The following is a 25,592-nucleotide window of genomic DNA, read 5'->3' as shown; positions in this document are numbered from 1 at the left end:
TGTAATAATGGCATTTCCAGTCATGTACTGTTCCAGACTGGAATATCTTGAGGGGCAAAAAGGGCTTCTTGGTCCTGATGGGAAGCCCTCCTTCCTTGATTTAGGTTCTACTAAACCTTACTGTCTGTTCCTACTGAACATAACTAAGATTGCTTCCTTGTTTGATTTCTAAATGGAATAGCTTAGATGATTAATTGCTGCTTTCTGCTTTCTGGACTGAGTCCAATGGTACCAATGATTCTTGTTGGAATTGACTCAGCATTTTTGACCTTGTGCCTTGGTCCACTGGTCTATTTCCAGCTGCTCTTGGACCATTCTTTACTTGGTCAGAACTTACACTTTATTCTACGAATGAGTGTTCTCCCAGCTCTACGATCTCCTCAGTTAGCATCTTGTATTACAGCCAGACATGTCTCTTGCTCAGTCTTGTTTGGATTTTGATAATATACTTTGGTCTTTCAAAAAAAAATGAGTTATTTTTACTGAAAAATAATTATGTAGATTAGAATCAAATAATAACCTTGACTATATGACAACCTGGCATGCTATGGGAAAATTTTTAATAATTATTCTAAAAGTTATTTTTTTCCTAATACTTTTTTTCATTGAAGTGTCATGGAGAGAAGTGAGAGTTAAGGTGTCGTAAGACTGCAAGAGGGGGAAGGAGGAAGATGGCCAAGAATAGTTAAGACCACCTGCAGCCTCATGCGGGTGGAAGGAAGCAGCTAAAACTCCAAAGAAACTTCCCCAGTGTATCTACGTGTGAGAGCCTTCAACATAGGGCATTTTATCTTCTCCCCCACACCTCCTCCAAAAAAAAAAAAACAAAGTATCTCCAGGTAGCAGTAAATAAACAGGAATGGTGTTGATGATGTCATAAGTTCCTAAAAATTCTAAATAGCTGTGATCCTATATCAAATAAGGTAAAACAAAAGTGGAAAATGAAAGTCGTACTCAGGTGTGTCTTACTTAATAACGCTGTGTATGAAAAGCATTTTGATAAAATAAGTATTGGTCCAATTACCTCTTCAATTTATGAATCTCTCTGTCTTTCACTCTCACCAAGATACATTTTGTATACTTCCACCTCTCCTTTCAGGCTGTTGCGTTGCTTTTACCTCACCTACTCTTCCCTGAATCGGGCAGAATCCTCCTGCTTCTTAAGGTTTGGCTTAGATGGTACTGATTTACTTTGATCAGGTTGTATTACTTCTCTCATGGTTTGCCCACTGAAAAAATGTATGTCATTACTTATACAGATATCAGATGGGAAATCATTTAGGACTAAGTATAATCAGAATGGGGGGGGCTACAGAGCATTTATTACTGTTATGATTAGTAAACTTTCTTTTGCATGTGAAGGCTATGACTGAATAAAGGGTAATGTGTACTGAGTGTTTTCTGTATGCCAGGCCCTCTTCTAAACATTTGAATGTGCTATTTCATTTAAAACTCATTATGATCCTAGGAGGCAGACACTATTACTATTTCCCATATATAGACGGGGAAACTGATACCCAGGCTGTGGAAACAACTTACCTTGGGTCACACACCTTGTAAGGGTCAGAGGCAGGATTTGAATGCAGAAAGCTAGATACAGAAGTTGTCCTTGCCTTTTCATTATTTGGTATCTACTCTGGGCCAAAGATTGGGTTGGAAGCTTTTTATTGATCACATTGAAGCCTCACAAACCCCAGGAAGTAGTTATCATTGGTTTCTGAGGATTCCTTGGGTTTGCCAGTAAGTGAAAGTTCTGGGGCAAAAATCCAGGATACAGTCATGCTACCACATCACCAACCCGATCCCAAATGTCAGTAACATGCCACAAGGAGGGGTCATATTTGACACAGGGGATAGTTAGAACACTTTTGTTCAAAAGGAACGTTGAACATCTTATCAGCTTTGTTTTACACCTTTTGATTTTGTGGGCTATTTTTCATAGAATTGATGTCTTATTCATCATAGGGAAATTTTCTAGTATATCAAGGTTATTGTTAATGGATTCAATATAGTAGACAGTTAACAGGTATCCTAAATTGAGGTTATTAAGGGGTGGAGAGATGGTCAGTATTCACTAGTCATCAGAGCCAAGTCTTATGACCTAGACTTGATCTAGGGTTGCTCTGGAAACAGAGGCATTTGCTTTGTTTTTGCCTAGTAAATTCCTTTGTTTAAGCTAAATATATCTGAAGCCTTTAGTATTGTTTGCCTGAACTGCCCATAACACTTTAATCATGGAAACAATTATCTGGCCACTGGATGCCACTCTTGCTCAACCACAAGTCACAGAATGGGACTTCCTATGGCAATGTAATATCAGCCAGCTAAAGAGCATTATTGCTATTATCGACTGTGGATTTATGCCTTCAGACTGTTTTTCTTGATGAGCACAATCCCTCTACGGGAGTTGCACTTGCTGAGGGCAGGTAAGGTTGAAAAAAATATGTAAATAAGTGGTTAGCATTGAATTTTTTGGTATCTTTTACTTTCAACAACTCTACTATAGAAATACTTTTTTTCTCTGCTTAGTGTACGGTAGCTGACAATCTCCATTAGTCATCAGCTAATGTTGCAGAGTAGGACCAAACAAGGTGTCATGGCCTTAAGCTATTAAAGGGGCCTCTTCATCCTAACAGAGACCCTGGGGTGAAAAGAGTTTGAATGAACAGTCACTGGAATATTATTCAGACTCACTAAGTACTGCATTGCAGATTGAAAGAGTTACATTGCTTCTCCGTTTATATTAGGTGCAAATAATGAAAAATAACTGTATTGTGTACCTTTTAAAAGCAATATAAAAATTGTGTGTGTTTGAAAAGATCAGACAAGTTTGGGAGTAAAAAGCTCAAGTAATAAATAAACATGAGGTCAGTTTAGGAACAACCATAATTGCTTCCTATGACAAGATTTGCATAGCAAACACTTCTGATTAATGTACAGTGAAGGCCACGGGAGTGGGAACCAACTTCAGTATCTTTCCAGGATCTGTGCCTTCCAATCTTGAAGGTATAGTTTGAGCCAGCACAATTAGTCATTGTTTACTGAAAGGCAGATAGAGCCACAGTTCCTATTTAAATATTTGAAATAATTGTATTTATCTTGACAGCTGTATTAATTTTATTTATGTGGCTAAAAAAAATAAAAGTGCCAATTTTATATTATTGGTAAATTTCATTCACTTCAAATATATTTAGGAAAGAGGCAGGGAGTTTCATTAGGACGACCTTTTCAAGTCACAGTTTTGAATATATGATACAACTGCATATATGCATAAAATATTTTGATTACCTAAAACATGTATTTTTAATTTTTATTTTAAAGTATAATGTTTTTGGGGCGCCTGGGTGGCTCAGTGGTTAAGGCCTCTGCCTTCGGCTCAGGTCATGATCCCAGGGTCCTGGGATCGAGCCTCACATCGGGCTGTCTGCTCGGCAGGGAGCCTGCCTCTTCCTCCTCTCTCTCTCTGCCTGCCTCTCTGCCTACTTGTGCTCTGTCAAATAAATGAAAATCTTTAAAAAAAAAAATTATTAAAGTATAATGTTTTTATGGTCTGCCTCTTGATTGCTTTTGTAGTTAACACTCTGCTCTCATTGATATTTGCTGACCTTACTTAGGGTAGTGAAATGCAGTGCTCATAAAATCTCATTTTTATTTTCTTCCTTCCTTCTTCATTTAAAAATAAAAGTATACTTTTCTTTTTTTTTTTTTTAATGTAATCTCTTAGGAGAGAAAATTTGGGAAGGGATAAAAGGAAGAGGCTATACTTCTAGAAATATTTAGAATTTTTAAGTGTCAGGTCATACTAAACTGAAAAAAGGCAATAGAATACTAGTTATTTCAGATAGAAGGAAGTAAAAAAATAATGTTTTTCATATCTAGCAAAAATTGGGGTGAAACTATGGACATATGCATGTACCTATATATAAATGTGTATGTCAGTGGCTAATATGTATCCATTTTATAGCAAATAGTAGAAAGTAAGGTTATGCTTAAATGTAATCGCATTAAGACTAAATGAAAATGACTTTTGGATGCAGGGGTAAATACTCTCACTGACTTATGGTCCTTAAATAATACTCTGTTAGAGTTATGATTCAAAGAACACAATGACAGTATTTGGAACACTTCTGTAAAGAAATAATGGAGACGGAAAACACCTACAATGATCATTATTTTCCAGTGTAAGGCATAACCTCTTCTCTAGCGTGTTGGGGAGTTCCTGAGTAGAGTGATAAGTAGATGCAGTAAGACAAGTAGTGATTCCATTTGTCTAAAAGTGTTCATTTAACAAAGTCACATTAAGCTGTATGAAGCAGACCTCTCTTACCCTCTCACTCTATCTAACAGACAACAATAAATTATCACAATTGTTTTATTTTCTTCTAGTATTTGATTAGACAAAGAACATTTTTCTTTCTGTATCAGTGTTTACCTGAAATGACTACACAGAAAGAATGTGGAGTCAGTATGCATGTATTAGCTAAGATAAATATTAATACCTTACATCATAATACCTGTTAATATAATTTCCTTGAAAATATACATAAAATACACAAGCTGTCCAAGGCAATACTTTATACAGTGTAAGTAAATATTACAGAGTAGTATCTAGTGGAATGTTTCTTCATTCAACAATTTACACTGAGTAATACCAATCGCTTATAAATTAGTTTTATTTTAAAAGTAAGTTAGCGTCATAATGGAAAGCCAGAACAGTATGTAATATGGCATCATATCCTCTTCATATAATGATTTTTTTAAAGATATTATTTATTTATTTGACAGACAGAGATCTCAAGTAGGCGGAGAGGCAGGCAGAGAGAGAGAGGAGGAAGCAGGCTCCCCACTGAGCAGAGAGCCCGATGTGGGTCTCGATCCCAGGACCCTGAGACCATGACCTGAGCTAAAGGCAGAGGTTTAACCCACTGAGCCATCCAGGTGCCCCCCTATAATGATTTTAAATAAACCGTATATTTGGAAAAGTCTATGCTGTTTAAAAATTGTTTAAGTAGGGGCCTCTGGGTGGCTCAGTGGGTTAAAGCCTCTGCCTTCCGCTCAGGTCATGATCCCAGGGTCCTGGGATTGAGCCCCACATGGTGCTCTCTGCTCAGCAGGGAGCCTGCGTCCCTTCCTCTCTCTCTGCCTGCCTCTCTGCCTAATTGTGATCTCTGTCTGCCAAATAAATAAACAAAATCTTAAAAAAACATTGTTTAAGTAAATGTTCACAATTATACTTAGGTAAAATTTTCACTGAAAAAAAATACTTCTCTGACTTTATATAGCTTTAGATTTTTTTAGATTTTTAGATTTTTTTTTCCTTGTTAAAACTGTTTTAAGTTGATGTTCTTACCTCAGATTCAAAATATTGTCCAGTCTGACTTCTTTCCCTATCTTAATAAAATTAAATTGGATGCTGCTATTTTTTTGCACCAAGTACAATATTATCAGCTGTTGGGATATTTGTATCTTTCTTAAGCCGTATTGCTTTCTTCTAGTAGCACATTACTAATATGTTTGTAGTATCAGCAGTTTCGAGGGTTTCATTCAAAGGGGATGTGAATCAAACTATAGTCAAGGCTGGTTTTTTCAAATGATAATCTAAGACCTCATAAGCAAAGATATACTAACCAGAGTTTGTTTTTCTAGAATCTTTACAGATCTTTACAGCCAGTCAAAAGGAAAAAACATTTATAGATCAATCACTATAAGTTAATAACCATCCTTCTGCAGAAAATACATAAAAAACACCATTTATCCTTTTATTAGTGCTTTCTCCCTTGTCATCGAACATGATGAAAAGTTTAACTTCTGCCATTTATTATAATTCTTTTGCTACTACTTTGTGTGACTCAGTAATTTGGGCAGCTTCTTTGCTGGGCCCATTTCTTTGAAATGTTTTGGAAACATTGGATATTCTCTTAAGATGCAAAACCTGGCTAATTAGAAAACTGTGATTCATTAGGGACCAAGACCAAGAAGAGAACCTGGCAGATGTCTTGGGCCTCATGACAGATCTTTCAGTGATGAGGAGAGGCTTGGTTGGGGCAGGCACCAAGAGACTTGGAGAACTATACTGAAGAAAAGGGAATGGAGTAATACTCAGAGATAATAGATCAGGCTATTCAAGTGTGGAAAGAAGATTCAACAAGTTTAGGGCCCTTTCTGAACTATTTGAGCTTTTTTTGCTGAAACTATGAAGATTCATCCATTCCTATACAAATCTGAGATTAAGAAAAAAAATACACAGTTTCTAACAGATTACGTTAGTTGACTATTTGGCAGGAATTCAAGAAAAATTCCAAGAACTCTTTGTGACCTTAGAATAACAGCTATTTTCATGTGCATGGCAACTTCTTCAGATTCCTTTGAGAAATCTATGTATTAGCCATAACATGATCAAGCTCTTTGCCAAGTTAGCAGTACAGAAAAAAGGAAGTACAAATAAGAAGCTACCTGAAAAAGAAACTAACAAACTTTTTCTTGGTTCAGATTTTAGGCCAGGTACAATCATAGCCTCAATAAGTAAGTTCACTAGTTAAGTCATTTATAAATATATAAACATGCAAAAATAGAAATGTCCTTTTTCTTCTTAGTTTACAATTGGCAACTGTTACTGAAGTTTTACTTTATCTAAAAATTTACAAAACAGTAGAAAAAGCTATGTGGACATAAGAACTTAGTTTAAGAAGATATATAAAGCAGATACACAACAGGAAAAGGTTTCACTAGGAAAATCATTTTTGCATAACTTTGTTGGAAAAGACTACTCTGTCCACAGGGCTGAAATTGGTTTGCAGTTTCAACCACAAACCAAAAAATGTCTGTAAGAACTTGGACAGACACTGGTGAATGAACATAAAAGCAACACACATTTAATTTATTTATGTTCAGTTCCTTCTCCTTAGCATTTAAAAAATTAAGGCTTAATCACACACATAGACAGAAAATAACGCTTACTAACCAAAATGAAAATATTCTCAGGGAGGTCCTCTTTGGATGTTAAATTCACTAAGGTAATAACAAAAACATTTCTTTTGTTACGGTATAGTCACACATTTAAAAAAAAAAGTTTGAACTTTTAAAGCTTTTTTTAGCTTTAACACATTGAACATTACCAAAAATATCAGAGAATTTCAGAACTCTGAGGGTTAAGATGTTATTTTAATTACTAGTTAATAAACAAAAACCAGTTAAAAAATACTACCAGTACTACATCTATCATCTGCTTCATCGTCATAATACTGAATCTGATTGGCATTTATCAAAATTTCTTTTTGCTTGAAATAGGAAAGTCTAAAGTCTTTTGAGCACTTCACAGTAATGTAGTGAGCTTATTTGAATATTTCCTAAGGCTGTAGTTGTGTTGGTGCTCCAGATGAAGAAGTGGGTAAGTGGGGACAAGGAGGAAGGAATATAAGAAACAATTGAAGTCTGTGAAAATTATGACTTGTACTTTGTAGGTGATCAGTACATCATAGATTCATGAAGCCTTAGATTTGGGACCTAGCAATTCCTTCCTCTAAAGATGAGGCAAAGGGCTCAGGTATATGAAGTGAATTGCTTGTGATCACAAAATAACTTAGAAAGATGATGATGAAGATGATGATGGACAGGGGGCAGAGAATTAGGATCCTATATTATTTTTGAATGTTCAGGAGAAGAAAATTGATTTATGACCAGATTTTGTTTTCTTTTCTTCATTGATATTTGTCCCAAATTTATATTTATGTCCAATAGCAAAATGGCTAAAGCAGCAAGCTCTAATCATACTTTTAGGGAAGTCTTAGAAACAAGCTGGAGAGTGGAGTGAACTATAAGACTCTGGTACAAAGTTATATATCTAATTCAACATTGAACTCGGGGATCACTGTGTTCCTCCCCAGTAGCATTATCCCACCAGTAGCATTCTGTCACTCATGACGTCAAGATTCTCCTTGAATTCTATTATGAATGGAAAACATGAACTAGGAAGTGCCATATGAGGAAGTAGCAAAGACCAAAGGAATCTCTATGTTGGGGTTATGGCTTTAGCCAAGGAAAGCATGAGAAAATCTGAAGGGAAATTGGAGAATTTGGGCGATAGCAAGGTTATCTTCCTCAAGAGGCATGATGGCCTATATGATCTCACTGAAGTTGGACTCCTTTTACTATTTCATTGTGTTCTCGTTTCAGGTAACACATAAGAAATTGAACTAATTTAAGAAAAGGGGGATTCAAATAACAAAGCCACAGAAAAAGCTTGAATATTCTTCAGACGTTCAGAAAGAGTGTGTGCTTTTTTTTTTTTTTAAGATTTTTAATTTTATTTATTTGAGATAGAGAAGGCAGGCAAAAGCACAAGTGGGAGAGAGGGGGCAGTGGGAGAACGAGAAGCAGACTCCCCACTGAGCTGGAGCCTGACACAGGCTAGATTCCAGATCCCTGGACTGGATTCCGAGGTCATGACCTGAGCCTGAGTGTAAGGCAGTTGCTTCACCAACTGAGCCAGCGAAGCGCCCCCTCATGCTCCTTTCAAATGGCACCTTCATTCTTTCTCAATGCAGCCTGGTCATACCTACATAGAAGGAAACATGGGTCAGTTCTGGATTTTTTTTTTTTTTTTTTTTTTCAGTCTCAGAAGCCATCAGTGAATGTTAATAGGAACTCTTTCTTTCCCATGCACAAAAATCCCCGGGAAGAGACTCTGTGGGAGTGACCATCTATCAACCAGTTAACAATGATCAAGGCATTTTGACTGGTCTAACTTAGTATTTTGAGTGGCCCAACTTGGCACAAAGGAGTTGAGGGTGTTGTAGCATGGAGGTAAATCCAAGTTAAAAATGTAGAACCGAGGGGTGGAGAGTTACTAGAAAAAGGATACTGAGCAGGTAAATTCAGATGCAAACTTGTGGTTTTCTAAGTAATATTTTGGGTTACTCAAATTTGTTTTTTTTTCCAATTTGAAAATAATAGCAACATATTTTTGTTAATCTGGCTAATAAAGAATTATTATAAGGATACGTGGAAAGGTGAAGAAATAAAAATATCCATTTCAGAAATCCCCTAGCAATCATAGAGGATTTAGTGTGCTCTGTCCACATCCATAGCAAATATCCCCTACTCTGGTGTTCCTTTCTTATGATGATTCAGTTGAGATGGGAAACCAATGAGACCAGACACAGAAAAAATTAACTGTTGACTCTAGCTCATGGCTTTTACATTCTCACTTTTCCAGTTGTTCCACACAGGGTACTAGCTTCCTAGCTAAGTCTCTGTAGTCTCATAATCAAATTATATAAACTAGACTTTGATTGAGTAGACCAGTCACCATCAAAAGCAACAGGAGATGCTTTTGTTGGGTAGAACTTTCATGCCAATTCATTTTATTGACTGCTCATCCATATCCGACTTCGACTAGGTAGCAATCATTGTTTCAATCGGAATCCCCCTCCCCCATGGGTATGCAAGGTAATTTAATTGGTGGTGGCCTTGCACAGACTGTCAAGCATCCAAACAATTTTAGACTATTGTTTTTTAACCAGTGAATATTAATTGAAATCCCTCTTTTGCCAAGAGTTATTGTAGATGCATGGGTGAGACAAAGGTATATAGGAGAATTCCTACAGAAGATCTATAAAATTGATGAAAAAGTAAAAACTATCACAATGGACACATGTAGAAAAACAACAACCTAAATTATCCAGGGCATTTAATTTTTTCCTCAACTTAAGCTAAAATACACAATCAGTTTCTTCAACTTCTTATAACATAACTGTTATCAGAAACAAGACCTTTTTTAATATAGAAACTTAAACTTTCCCCAAAGCAGGAAGGTTTTTTTGTTTGTTTTTGTTTTTAAACACTTAAGTTGTTACTCTAGGCACAGAAGGAAAGTTTTAAAAATAAGTAGTTTTCATGAAAGAGAGGTGTTTGAGCATCATGATCAAGAGCAGAAGCAGATTTAAGGAAAGGAGACTGAGAAGAGACTGAATGAAAGGAAAGAAAATAGAGAGGGAGGGTGATAAAAATGGAAAGCAAAGATAATCCCAAAGAGCAGTGTGCACAGTTCTGAAGCAATCAGTACCACTCTGGTCAAGTCACCATCATCTGTTCTGTGTTTAGTTTCTTCAGGCACCAGGCTGCTTCTGGGTGAAACAGCATTCTCAGCTTGCTTGGCCTCCTCTCTGGGCCTGTGCCTTGCTGTGGACCTAAGAAAGGGAAGGCTTTCGGTTTCTGGGATGAGGCTGCTGTTTCTCTCTGTTCTCAGCTCCATGAAAATTCTTGAGGGACAAGGCTATAGATAAAAGATGTGGGGGAGGGATGGGAAGGTCTCAAGTGAGAAGTGAGGTGGCTTGATTTTTAAGGTCCCCTGATACTTTTTATTTATATATTTCTGCTTCTAGAGAAACATAAAATGTAAAATAGTTCATACATAGAATGCCTGTGCAAATAGCAAACCAAGAACCTACTACCCCCAGGAGGTGCTGGCCTCTGCCCAGCGTACAGTTTCAGAGCTGTAAAAGGCAAGGGATATGTACACTGATATGACCCAATCTCAGGTGGTTTTTTTTTGTTTGTTTGTTTGTTTTGTTTTTTTAATCAAGAAAGGCAAAGGAACTCTTATAGTTAGGAATAAACTGGGTTTTGGGGAGTGTGGACTTGCCGAGTAACAATACAGAAAGGGCCTAAAGTTGGGTCCACTGTAGAATAAGCCTAATCATATGTGTTGATTATGTCCTGGCATGGCCTTCAGTTGAACACATTGAACAGCTGAGGAGTGGGACAGTTTCTAGGTCTGTAGAACCACATTCATAGCTTTGGACGAGAATCTGCTCAATAGCAATGACCCCCAAACCAAGTTATCCTAGAGTCCAAAGAAAAGGTGAAAAGACTTACAAAGTCTGAAAATCAAAGGATGTAGCTATGCAAATGTGGTTAGTTTGGGAGGGTGAGAATGATGGGCGAGATGGCATAGTTGGGAAAACAGGTGATTATATTCCCAGGACCACCTAACCACCAGAGGCTACCGGTTGCTAAACCGGTAAATTATTTTGAGTGTGGAGCTCAGGAAAGGTTAGAGAAGGGTGAAGGCCTTATGCTTGAAGCAACGTTTTCTTTTCTTCTATTTCTAGGTCCAGTCTGTGGATGAACACGGTGGGACAATAGAGAAAATGATGATTTTCTTGTAAAAAAAAATACACACACACACACACACACACACACACACACACACACGTGTATATATATACACCCATAAGCCACTCTCTGGTGGTCTCCACACTCCGCAGACCAGCTGTCTCGGGCCTCTGTTTCAGTCTGTTGTCTCGGGTGAGCCCTTTAAATCCCGCTTCCCCCCGCCCCCACCAGCACGCGCCCGCTCCCAGACAGGTGTTTTCCCAACTCCTGAGACTGAGAATTTTGGGGAGTATCTGAGCCAATAAGATTTCCCTTTAGGGTGGGGGCGGGGGAAAAGGCGGGACTAGTTGGGTCAGAGCGGGGGCGGGGTTTTCGCGGCTGAGCAGAGCCAGCCTGGTTGCGTGGAGGGTTGTTTTATCCGCCTCCCCCACTTTTTTTTTTTTTTTCCCCCCCGGTCCCGGAGTCTTATTAATTTCTCTGTGGGGCTGCAGCTGGAGACCGCGGAGCGTTGGAAATGACGCTCGGAGCTTTAATTACCGCAGCCGCCGGACAAGTGTGAGGAAAGCTGACAGGAAAAAGAAGGACAGGATCGGGGGAGAAGCGAGAAGCTTCCCCTCCACCGCCCTCCCATTCCCTCCCAATTTGGACTGGAGGTGCAAGGAAACTGAAAAGGGAGCCGAACATAGCCCGGCAGGGGGGAGAGGCCGGAAACCTACCGCCTCTTTGCAATCAACTTTTTTTGGAAACCTTTTTCCCCCTTCCTTTTTATTGTTGACCAACCAGTGAGAGAAAGTGAGGAGGGAGCGAGAAAGCAAAGGCTCACGCAGGAAAATAGCTGCACAGTCCGGCCCGGAGCACCAGGCGCACACACTCGAGCACACTCCCACACGCGCACACCAGCGCGCACACTCACCCCCTCCTCCGGTCCCCGGCCCTGGACCCGCGGGCGCTGACTCGGTCGCCCCTGCTTGGAGCGGGTGCACCGCGCAAGTCGCGCGCCTGTTCCCCTCGCGCCCCCAAGCGCGCCTGGCTGAGGGATCTCCTCCGCGTGCCCGAAAGGGGATATGCCATTTGGACATGTAATTGTCAGCACGAGATCTGAGACTTCCAAAAAATGAAGCTGGCGACAGGACTGTGGGTCTGGGTGAGCCTTCTCCTGGCCGCGGGGACCGTCCAGCCCAACGCTTCTCAGTCAGGTGGGTCGCGCGCGGTTCTTCTCGCGCTCAGTTGTTGAACCTGCTGCCGCCGGCTTGGCTGCGCCCGGGAGGCTCCCTCGCCCCCTTCGCCCAAACAGAGACCCTCTGGCTCCCAGGCGTGGAGGGAGCACGCCACCCGGGCCTCTTCCTTGGGCTTCCATTCATCCCTCTTTCTATCCCCAAACTTAACCTTTTTATGTACCTGTGTTTTATTTACCGTGATATATCACTCTGCGACCCTGCCCCTTTTCTCTTCCTCCTCAACCCTCCCACCCCTTTTTTTCTTTCTCGCATGTTTTCTGTGAGCCTAAGCGGGATCCCTTCTGGCCCCGCCTGTTGTGTGGGACATGGGAGACCCAATTCCCGAGTTAGAGGAGACGGTCCTCTGGCCGTCCGGGCCCCCGAGAGTAAAAGCTTCCAAGAAGCGCTCGCCGCCCGGGCTTCGAAAGGGCTGAAGTCCCGGGCCGTGTCAGCTGGGCCTCTTGAGAGCGGGAGGGCTGTGGGGCGTGGAGCTCCGAGAGCGGGGCTTTGCACCTGTGTGCGCTGCCGGAGGCCGCTGCGTCCCCTGTCGCCGGAGCTTGCGGGGTCAGACTCGACTTGAGCCCAGCCTGGGCAGCTGGAGCGCGGCAGGAGGGCGCGCCTCGGCCGGAGGGCACAGAACTCCGGGCCTCCTACGCCGGCGTCCCGGAGCCTTCGCCCCATTGACTTGAGGGAGCTTGCTTGCCTGCGTGCTCTCTTTAAAAAAAAAAAAAAAAAGGTGGGGGGGTTGACATACTTGAGCCGGGAGCCCGGCCTTCCCGTCGGTTGCTGTTTGGCTTCAGGAAGAGTTCTTCCTGTACTTCGACTTGCTATTGGCCGGAGTCCCTCCAACTTCTCTGTTTACTGCCCGGCGCGGCTGCCGAGCCGACCCGTTGCGCGAATTGATTTAACCCGAGGCGGGCGCGACCGCGCTGCCAGTGTTTGCAGGAAAGCTTGAGCCCCAGGTACCCGGACATGCAGAAGGCTAATTGACCCCCGAGAGGCAGCCGGCTGGGGCTGGCGCACCGCGGCGGGCCGGGCTAATGACAGCACCTGCAGTGCGAGGTTGTTCAAAGTTTCTGACACTTGAGTTTCCTGGGGATGAAAGTGGGACAGGAAAGGACTGAGGACCGGTGTCTGATGCAGCCAAAGGTGGCCTTTTGGAGAGCGGGGGAGATTTCCGGACCCATCCGGGGCTGGTCGCGGGAGCGTGGGAGGCAGCTAGAGGAGATAAAGCCCCCGAGAGTGGCGATAGGAGAGATTCAGGCCCCCGGAGGGTGTCCTTCTGACCTCACCAAGAAAACAACGCGCTGTGGTTTTTCCCGCTCCGCCCCCGCCGCCTACCCCTCCTAGCCTAGTAAATAACAAGTTACAATCATCGAGCCTTTTAAAATGACCTTCGAATGCCACCAGTGTGAGCCGTTTGTACTAGCCTTTTGCACCCTCCCAAATACTCCGAAATTCTTCATGCATACCAGGTCCCGCGCTCCAGCCACCTCCGGAATTACACCAACACGGACTTGAGATTCCAAGCGGCCTCTTAGATACATCCCTTTTTATCTCCCTCCCCACTCCGAGTCCCTTCATATTTTCCCTCAATGGGTTGATTATGCACATTGACCCATTCAAAAGCATTTGCTACCGACATGCAGACTTAGCCGAGAGGAATTTCTACGAGGCAACCTACTGGGGGCTGTCTGGTTCAGCCTCAGCCACTGGAGGACCCGGCTCGAGTCCGCAGCAATTTGGTATCAACTGTGTGGCTCAGGGTTGAGCTATGCCGAAAAGCCCTTTTCAGAATTTCTGCAAAGAATGTAATCCAAATTAGTTCTGCAGCTGTCCTCTTCCTCGTCTCAGGCGACACCGCCTCGCGCCCTCGCTGGTCTCTTCTCGCTTCCCCCCGCGAATTGTCAGACCCACAAGTGAGCCCATTTAGAACGCGAGGATTAGCGTGCCATTGTTGTTCCGTGTGTGACTGTGTACTTGAAATTCTAGGGGCACAAAGGCGAGTCTCACTTGTTCAAAACACAAAGTGATCTAGATGAAAGGGCCGCACAAAGAAAAGCTCTCGGGTGCATCCCTAGTATAATTGCAACACGCATGCTAAGGTGATCCACTGGAAACTGCAAATGCCCCCGGGGACTTCTTTTTTTCACCCTATGCCACCCCCACCCAGCCGCACCTGGGAAGGAAAGTTCAGCTGGTTTTAATATAGTGCTTTTGCAAAACCAAGTTACTGTCTGGAGTGTGAGTGAGGCTGTGTGTGTTTGTGGCTGTGTGTGCGAGGCTCTGTGTTCCCAAGTAAATACATATTGCGTGTCTCCCCTCTCGCGGTTAGCAGTCAGTAGCAGTTTGGAGGAGTTTGTTTTGGTCCAAATGAGAAATTAAGTGCGGATAAGTAAACTAAGCTGCCAGAGGGCGACAAGATGTTGAGTGAATTGCTTTTAGATGAAACAAATTAAGGAAACGAGGGAAGACAATCTGCTTCTCGCATTATTAGACACGCTTGGAGTTCAGGGGAAAGTGGCATATTTTTGAAATGCTAATTTCTTAAGCAGAAGGAATGCACCTTATTTACTGCTCTATGTGAACAGAATAAAGATACGGGTGGGGGGACGATTCCGTTGTATAGATCTAAGATATTTATTAAAACAATTGTAATGGAAAAGGATCTGTTTTTATTTTTTTTCTCCTCTTGCTTGGGGAAAAAAATCAGCTTTAGAGAAGACAATTTTTAAATGTCTTAAGAATTTTGTCTCATTTCCAGTAATTCATTTTATCTCGAAATAGTATATATAGCCAAAGGCCATTTATATGACTATTATAAAGCCTTTACCACCAAAAGAGATAATTTCAAAAATTATCTTTTCCTGGCATGATTAAAAAATAGTATCTACCTTTGTATTGAAATGCAATATATAATATTGAAGCAGTGCTCTTACATACCTCAATAGATATGGGATAAACAAGTTCAGTTTCCATTTCTTATTTGCAAGTAACTTATTTCTGCTTTTCATACTATAAAATAACACAGATTTTTTCCCCTATATATTTAAGATAGATCTTCAAACTTAAGGTCAGTTTTTATACATTTGAGAAGAAAAAAGTTAATAAAACTTAGATAAATGATGAAAAAGATCTTAAGTACATGTTAAATACAAATACATAAATACAGGAAAAAGAAATTTTTCCTACACGTGCTTACTGTAAGCACACCCACGGGATATACTGTTTTGTTTTATTTTTTTTTCTTTTAGCTTTGAAATTCTTATTATGTAAAAGGAATCATTTTAGAAGAAGGTATTTTTTCTGTAGAATGTTTCTAAACCAATTTATACCTATTATAACTGCAAATAAGTTGAAAATACTATAATATGGACTGTCAGGATAAAATTGAATGACTGGTTGTGTCATGATTCCTCATCTTCTGATTTTTTTCCCATTTAAACTAAACTGCTTTTATTATAATTTGTGCATAGAAAATCAATTTAAAAAAAATCAGTACTTAGTGCTTTATATATTTTTTCATTTAGTCATGGGAAATGTGTCTTAATTAAGAAATTACATTAGAATATTTACCAGGGCACGCACTTCATGGAAGATTTATGTATTTTTTACACTAACCTGAACACACTAAGTTTGCATTGACTGATTTTTAGAGTTTGCATTCATTTGAGGGAAAAATCATATTTCCTCCTTAAAGTGGATTCAAATATTTAGTATTCATGAGCTTTCATGCCTTTAGTTCTTAAATAGAGGTACTATTTATCATCTGTCTTATGCATTCACCCTTTCCATTACTGTAGATTCTTTCTTTACATCTTATTATTTATTGAGTTTACACATGTGAATATGTATATATTTTCCTCTCCACCACCAAGTGTATTCTTTTTGTGTGTGTGCCTTTCCCAGCAACCTGCCACTCAGCCACTGCAGGAGTCCTCTGAGCCAGTTTTCATTCTTTCTTTCTGATAAATCTGATATGGCTGGTTGGCTGGACAATTGCAACCCGTTCCATTGCGCAGATTTATTCCTGAAAGAAAATAAAAAGGCATCGATCCAAGATCACTAGCACATCTCAGAAACCCTGACTCCAAGGCCAGATCTTTCTACAGAGAAGTCCCTTCTTTTCTCTTTCTCTCTTTTCCCCTCTTGACCAAGGATAGAAGGTAGACTACCCTCTTTTAAGAAATACTAGGGATGTAAGGAATTATGCTCTAAATATTCTCTGAAGCCTTGTGATTAGAACCACCTTAGATTAATGACTATGCAAGGTGCACATTTTAGATAATAAATTGAATGAGAGTGCCTTAAACATTGCAGTGCTTTAAAGTGGTGTCGTATTTATATTATTTCAAGCCAGTTATTAAGAAAATTGAACATATTAAAAATAGCAACAAGTTTTTGCTTTATTTTACAGTGTTCTGCTGCTGTTGGATATCTGTGTGTAATTTGTAAGTGCCCAAAACATAAATGAAGCAAATGATCCAAAAAGATGTTCTGTTACCTGCAACCTTGTTGGCACTTGCTGCTTGATTTCACCCTTTTGAGAGATACTGCTTTATAAAGATGTTAATACTTACATTAAAATTAGCTTATACATGTTCAAACTACAGCTGTTCTACAAAAATTAATTGTCAAGCATATTCCACTGTTATCTTTTATAATGATCTGAGTATGTATTCAGGGCAGAATCTAATCATATTATAAACTTTTCTTCAGGTTATATCATTTTAGGAATGTTCTACTGTGCTACATTTGACCATATGGAACAAAATTGCATCTTATATCTAACACTCATTTTCTGGATTATTTTAAATATTGGGCACTTGGAGTAAAGCCATACTTTTCACGCTTTCTAACGCAGTTGTTGACTGGAGTTTACAGTTTATACTGACAGTTCCTTAATTTTCTTTATTATTACTTTTTAAGGAAAAGGTCCTACATCAATGTTTCCTGAGCCTGTAGCTGTGCTACCTACTTTGAAGGACACATTAACTGCCGGTTTTGTGGTTAAGTTTGACATAGGGCATGGCTAAGTGCTTTCAATCAGGATTTCTACATTGTGGGGACAAATTCCTCCAGTTTTTTATTAATACCTTGAGCACTCACACCATGTCTTTGTGACTTGGCTTCTGTGCCTGAGGGGAAAATGCATGTAATATACTCTACTTGTCCATTGCATAGCAGTTTTCTGAAAGCTGGCTTTAAAGTCTTCCCTGATATTGAGATACATTCCAGTAACAAGTTAATTGATATATTTAAAAGTGTATGCACATGCATATATAAATAAACACAATGTAACATAATGTAAACTTTCAGCAGACTATCTCTGTCTAAAGAAACCTTTTGGTCATTAAACCAAAGCATTTGTACTTGAAAGCCATTTCCCCAAAATATTACTTTTCAGAATTGCTCTGTGGTCTTTTTAGATTTCATTGTATATGTCTTTTTCTCTCTTTCTGAATTCTTGATAATTCTGACATATTTACTACATAAATTGGCCTATTTTCCAAATCTTTAATCAAAGCTTTAAAGTCACTTTCTTGTTTTCATATTTGACACTTAAACTAGTGGTTTCTATTTGTATTAAAATTTTTTGTATTAATTTTTTAGGAGGGAAGAGAATGGGCTCACTTTTATGACACAGGTGAAATATATGCGACTGAATTGTAAAGTGTTTTTTTCTTTGAACGTGTAGTAATTGTTTTACAGTGGTTTTCGTTTTAAGTGATTGCTCTGCAGGCCCGTTGCTTTGCACAAATCCAGGGGGCAGCAGCCACATAGAATTTAATGGGAATAGTGCACACCTGAACTGTGGGTTGCTATACAGCAGCCCTGCTGTTGTGTGATGCTACAGGGGAAAGCACTAAAAGTTAGAAGAATTGGATTCTGGTCATACAATCATTTTCTAGGTGATCTTGGGTTAGACTTCTTGCTGTGTGTCTCAGTTTTCTGAGTCTCTTTTAGGGTGGCTAAGGTGATAACCTAAATGGTTAACATCTTGAATTTTAAAATAATTCAGTTAGACAGTAAAATGGTGTTTAGAGCTTTTAGAAAGAAATCCTTTGGTTTTTAATTAATCTTGTTAGTGGATCTCTTTTCAAGTGAATTCACTTGTAACCCTGGTATCTAAAACAGGTAAAGGGGGGGGAAGGAGAGCTGCTTCTCTTAAAGCTGCAGCTAGATGACAGCTTTGTGCTCCCTGACTTTGTCACTCCCCCACTTTCCTTCCACTATTGCCTCCACTCTCCTGTGCTTGCTTCGCAGAAATCTAGCACTAGTTAGAAACTATCTAGTGCAGTCTGATCATTTTTTAAGTGAGGAAACTGTAAGCATGCAGAAGTGAGATGATGTAAGTTAGCTGGCAGCTTCTGACACCAGTATCATTTTCCTTAACACACACACAGAAGTACTTGAAAATTCAAGTTGTGGACACTTAAAAAAATACACAAATACAAGGTAGTTTTGCTTTAAAAGAGAATTGCAAAGTTGAAATGAAAACAAATGGATCAGAATTATTGGCCTAACTATCATACTGAGAAGTTCTTTTCAAGGGGAAGACCGTGGGATCATCATCATCCTTAATTTATATTTAGGAAATAATCACTGATTGCATTTATAGCTTGCCACACATTAAGATTAAAAAAAGAATCGAGGGAGTGTTGATTCTGAAAGTCACATCAGAGCATCTGCACTGTTATCTGTATATAGTAGCACCTTCAAGGTTTTCTTTTACCTGGGACTTTATAAAGATGACCAATAAGTAGAGAATGGTTATATCTTTGTTCTGTGTTAAGTAATATACAAGTTTAAATAAAATGGCTTATAAGGAATAGACAATGAGTTCTTCACCACCAGTTAGTTGGTGGGGACCCTTAACCAGAAAATCCTGGGGATACTTCAGATTCTTCCAGGCCCTTCCTTGGACCCAAGGATCTTTATTTTTTCCACTGTCTTTGTTGGGCCTTCTTTCTTCAGATCTCTGCTAAGATTGCAGTTATATTCTTTGATTAAGTATATAAGCTAAGCTTTAAGTACTAAGACTTTATAAATGTATTTCTGTGGCACATTTGCCTCCTTCTATAAGATGCTGCCTGTGGACCTTGTTACTTTGCAGTGTTGTTGATTTCGCCTTAACGCTTTCTGATTGTCTCTGTCTTTCCATTAAGTGCCAAAGCTTTCTGGGATTTGATCAGCATTCTCAGGGGCCATAGAGACAGAAGGGAGGTTGGAAACTTGTTTTGACAGGAAGAGTCACTTCCTGTTAGGAATCTGAGATGAAAATGAACCCCCTGTAAAATATTAACATAGACACGCCATGGGACTTCCTATGCGACATCATTAAACCTCTCCCGTGAGAAATAGCTCGGGGTCATTACTGTTAATCATGTTATTCCCAATATTGTAGGGGTTAGTGAAGCATACTAAACACCGGCAAGAATATGCAAGACTTAGTTTCTGAATCTAGGAAGTTAGAGTGATAGGTATCAAGGCTGTATGAATGTTTATATATGTTTCATTTTAAACATAGTGTAAAGGTGTTTAAAGAAAACACAATGAATGGTGCAATAAGCACTCGTGTATTTCCCACAATGATCAGACTTGTAAATAATCAGTTTCACCTCCATTTTTACTACTCTTCTGACCTTTACTAATGTCTTGTCCCATATACATCCTGTATAGGTGAACATTGAGGTTTTAAGCCTTAAGGATACAAATGGGGATTCTAAACCTGCTTTAACTAGATGCATCTCCTGGTTATCGATGGTCTGCTAAGGATATCTCATGGTTAGGCTGGTTAGGACTGAAAAAAGTGGCAATAGACTCTCCAGGTTCTGTAACTATATCTAGTGTAGTTAGAGCTTCAATAATAAGTAGTACAATTCTCTATTTCAGGATGGTTGCCATCACTAGCAGGGGAGTGCCTAATTGAGGTCATGGATGGTAGTGACAATTTTGCTTTAGGCCAACTCTCCTTTTACTAAAATCTGTCTTTGTCATTATTTTGTATTCTTCCCTATAGGATTAGAGAATATGAGAATATGAGTTTTTTTCTATAGGGACCTATGAAAACCAAATAAAAATAAAACAGAACAGTATTTCTTTTAGTCACACACTTTCCATTTTCAGGAGTTCCTTTTGTCCTTTCATGTTGTCTAGAACTAAAGCTGTTAAACACATTTTGGTGTTTTTAAAAGGGAATTCGATTACATAGCTTATAAATGTTTACTCCCGAAGATTTTTGTTAACCTCATCTAGTGTTTAAAAACTTCAGAGCAGGGGCGCCTGGGTGGCTCAGTGGGTTAAAGCCTCTGCCTTCGGCTCAGGTCATGATCCCAGGGTCCTGGGATTGAGCCCCACATCGGGCTCTCTGCTCAGCGGGGAGCCTGCTTCTTCCTCTCTCTCTCTCTGCCTGCCTCTCCGCCTACTTGTGATATCTCTCTCTGTCAAATAAATAAATAAATAAAATTAAAAAAAAACAAACAAACTTCAGAGCAGGGCTATTTCAAGACCCTCTGTACTGGTCCCCTTGCTGATGTCCTCTCACCTCCAAGATTTCATTGCCAGATGGCTATCTATAATATATTTTTATTAGCCTACTTTCTATTTGGAAGTCTTCAATGGATTCCTACTGTAAAGTTCAAAGCCTACTAAGATAGTGTTCAGATTTTTAAAAATCCATTCTTAAGAGTTTTCTTAAGATGTAGTCTAAGAACCACACTGACCTAGTCAGTATTCCGTAACTGTGCCTTGCTTCTTGTCTCTGCGTTTTCTTTGCCTCTTCCCTGGAATTCATGGCTCACTGTGACTCTGCCTGTTCAAACAGTTGAATCTTTTCAATTCTACCTTAAATCATACCTCTTCATTACATTTTCTTTTCACTGATTAGCCTATAATCCTTATCCATATCTGGCCTTTACTCTTAAGCCACAGCATAGTTTTAACTTTTTAAGAGCGGGAGTTTTTATGCCCTGCAGAGACAAATGCAGTGCCACATATATAGTAAGCTCTTTAAAAATACTTTTTAAGTGAAAAAATAACATACATTTGCTGAAACAATTTTAAGCTCATTCATGGGTGGCTATTATTTGTAATTAAACCATATAGTACACAAAATAAGCTGTTCTAAAAACATAATTATAGAATTCTTAATAATAGATATTAGACATGTTTATGCTGGGAATTTCTTTAGTTGCTTTCTTGAGCATCCTAGGATATTTCTTTCAATGGATTGTTTCCAAGAATATATCATTTGCCCCCATTCCCATTTTTAGAGTCTGTTCATAATGTGGTACAAAGTATTTCTGTTGGCTTTATTTTTGGTGAGTTAAATATATGTGAATACCATTCTTAAATGTAACTTTTAGTGGCCCACTATTTTTATGTCATTACATTGCTATTTCTTATCTCCTGTTTAAAAATTTTAATAAGTTTTTAAGCAATAAGCATGTACTGATTCCTCAATATATTTCAGGACAGTGTTAGGAACAGGAGGACCTTTAAGGAGACTAAGGTGTCAACTTTCTCCTTTCTTTTAAGGAAGGATAGATGAGGCCAGTAAAACAAAATATAAAAAATATGTTACTAAGTAGTTTTCCAAACCTTTGGGAGGCACATTTGCCTCCAGAGAGATGCTAATAAGTATTTCATGAAAAAAGGGTTCCAGACCAAATGTGATATTTTCTATACCTAGATATATGTGATAATACAACTTTCTTATAACTGAGATTTCTTAGTATCCTAAAATAGACAAATAGACCTGTGCCTACCATTTAAAAGGTGTCCTATGAAGAAAGCTCTTCAGCATAACTAAACTGAAAGGTGACTGGGATTCTCTCAGCTGTTCTTTAAGATGATCTACTCTGCATTCTGAAAATTGGTGAAATGATTATAGTATTTATAGGGTCAGATTCTATGAGTGAAAGATGCTTGTCCAGACATTTCTTCTTCAATTACCAGGTTCTAAGAAGGTCAACCTTTCTAGGTCACTGCAGCACCCTAATTGTACCTTAGTTTATAATGGCTTGAAAGAGTTAATATAACTTTCGAAATTATCTAACAGTCTGCAGAGTAATCTGTTAATGAGAGACTTGGACGTGGAGACGTTAGCACTTCTGTCTGAATTCTCCTGTAACTTTCTTGATTGTTTTCCCTCTAAGAATTCATGAGAAGAGTTTGAGTCAGGGATTATTGTTCCTACTTTGTAGATGAGGAAATAGAGATATAAAGAAGTAGTATGTGAGGGTGAAGCCTGACTGGTGCATTAGTCTGGTGTGATTACATGTCTGCCCTGTCCTGAGGACCAGTTGGCTCTGCCTTCTGCTTAAGTGACAGAAGCTAGGGATGCCTCTGAAAGGCACGGCCCCTCCACTGTACTTACCGCACTGTGTGAGAAAAGGATGTTTAGCGCACCAAGTCCTTCTGCCCTCAGGTCAGCAGTTCTTTTTGCTTTCCCTGCAGTCATGTGAAGAAACCTGTCCAATAAATCCTTTAGGTTATATTGTATTTCTCCTCCTCCGATGGATTCTCTGTAGTTCTTTGTATTTTGTATATTAAAGGAAACAATCATGTAAGCTTTGTCTTATTGAAAAAGCTTCAAAGCAGAGGTATATCCAAGGTTTTGGGTCTTGCACTTATACGATTTTGGGAACTTCTTTTAAAACAATTCAGAAATAAAAATGCAAATAAGAACAGAGCCTTGGAATGCACCAATTCAAGAGAAGTTCTCTGAAGCTGAAACAAAACAAAACAACTTTATGATAACTCTTCCTGTATTTAAAAATTATATATTTTAAGAAATAACGTCATTCCTCTTTTACTAAGAACTTTGGGTGTAATTTTAATTATTTTTTTCTACTGTATGTAGTTGTTGTCCACTGTTAATGAAGAGGAACACATTGTTTCAAGAAAAAAAAAACTGGAGTAAAACCACACTGTAAAGCACTTCAGTATGTCTTTTGGTGAAAATATGTGCTACATACAGGCAATTTTCAGAATATTTTCTCTAAATATGACCATGCCAAATCCAGGTATATATCTATTTTCTTGATATCATATTTTAAAGTATGGGTCATGTAATACTGTCCCTTGGACAGTTCTATAGTTTATAATGTGTGATTTAAAGGAATCTTGTAGTTTTGGTATGTAAAAGTTATATCACTAAGGCCCTACCCCTCGAAACATATAGCTCATTGAATTTTTAATCATTTGTTATTTAGCATGGATAACAATCTGTCGTTGACTTTTACCCTCTGGCTAAGTTAAATGTGGCCATTTTAACTACAGTAGACATTATTACTAGCTGTGAATGAAACAGTGCATCTAAATTAAAATCAGTACTCAGTTCAGATATATGGCAATATTTTAACTAATATATTAACACATTTAAGTAGCAATAACAGGATTGGCACTTCAAGTTACAGGTTTACTACGTAAAAATATCAACTGAGCAGTTAATAATATTTCCCAGTTGTTTAAACTTCAAATTTAGCAGCCCATTATTCCTGGTGATACATCGAAACCTCTAAAAGTGTACTTAGAATTAACAGAAACTGAAGAGATTGGTGTTCCAGTATCATTTTTTAGTGGCCTTTTTTTTTTTTTCTTTAAGTACAGGATGAAATTTGAAAGTATAAAAAGCTCTAAGATAAATTGAACTAGACAAAACATTTTATGCAACTGTTGGTGAAAGGGGCATTAGTTATTTCTGTGCTTACTGTATTGCTTGTGGCCAGAATTAGCACACCATGAGCCAGAGAAAGAGATAAGACAAACAATGGCACGCAGCTAATTTTGTTTAGCAAATTTAGATCTGATACATGCTATTGCACTCCTACAAACTGATTCAGTCACTCTTTGAAAGGTGCAGATGAAGTTTGTCTCCCACAGTTTTAACAGCTTTCACTCAATATTTATAGACTCTATAAAAATAAATTTCTGTAAGTACCATATTTCTCACTGGCAGAAGGAGCACTGTGAAGGTAGATTTATAAATGAAAAAAAAAAAAAGGAAACAAAAACATTTCAATTGTTCTAGGTCTGCAAAGAATAAAATATGTCAAGACATCCAAATTACCTTTGTTTCAAGGGCATATACAGTCAGTTTTGGGTATTCAAGGATTTTGACTACATGTGAGTGACTCAGAAATCCCATTATTTTATGTGATTTTGTGATTTGAATCTGGCATGTGTGAAACTCGTGTTCTGGAACTAGTCATTCACCTGCTATATAAGCCAACATGATAGTATCCACTGTAATTATCAGGAAGTGGTTATAAAACAAAAGAAGCAAGAAACCCAAACTTTGTTTTTTGCAAAAATAGTGCCATCATGCAAAAGAAAATAAATTTTAGTAAAATTTCCGAATGAGGCTAATTTGTATGAAAAAAAAAAAAGTCACAAAATGCGTTACACTTGATAGAAGCACAAATAAGGGAAAAGCCAGGAGTCTGTACAATTATATCCATAATTTGGGACTATCTCAAACATTTCTAAGTCTTTTCTAGCACAGTGAATTATAAGGTGTCTGAAGGTTATAATGTTATTTATATATCTGCTAGAACTTTGTCATGGTTCAAGACTACATTCTCCCATAATCAAGCTCACTATAGAGAATAATTCTCATATTCATGAATTGTTCATCTCATCATATTTCCAGTGGTTATTTCAAGGTTAATTTTTGTCAGACAGCTTCTCTCTTGATTAAAGTCTGTAGTAATTGTATATGTGCTGATATAGCACATGAAGGTTTTAAACTAAAGACATCTTTGATTTCATACCAAGTCAAGATCAAATGCTTTCAATGCTTCCTACTCACATATATGAAAAATAATGTTTATTCTTAATTTCAACTAAGACTGTGAAGACTTTTCTTTGGTATTTTCAAAATCCTGTGAATCCTTGTGTCCTTTAAGAGTATGAGCAGGAAAGTATTTACCACTACTAGGACTATTATTCAAGTGCTATGTTCCTTACAGTTTTACTGATTGTTAAAATATTGAAATACATTCTTTCTTGATTGGCTTTCCCAGAACCGCCCCCACCCCCTTCTCAGAGTTTCCTGATCAACTAAGGAATTAATACTTGGCACAATCATGGACCTGCCTGTTTCTGTTCAGGCATTTGCTGTGATCCATTCTGATGTGCCTTTCTGCCATTATGGTCACTAATAGTTTCCCTATTACGCTTACACATTATAAAAGTTTCGCCATAAATTTTTAAAAAATAGTAGTATATGGGGGCACCTGGGTGGCTCAGTGG

This window comes from Enhydra lutris, unplaced genomic scaffold (genome assembly GCF_002288905.1).
Source record: "Enhydra lutris kenyoni isolate GAN:26980312 unplaced genomic scaffold, ASM228890v2 scaffoldscaffold1, whole genome shotgun sequence".
In the NCBI taxonomy this organism is placed as follows: Eukaryota; Metazoa; Chordata; class Mammalia; order Carnivora; family Mustelidae; genus Enhydra; species Enhydra lutris.
Note: the sequence above shows the minus strand (reverse complement) of the source record.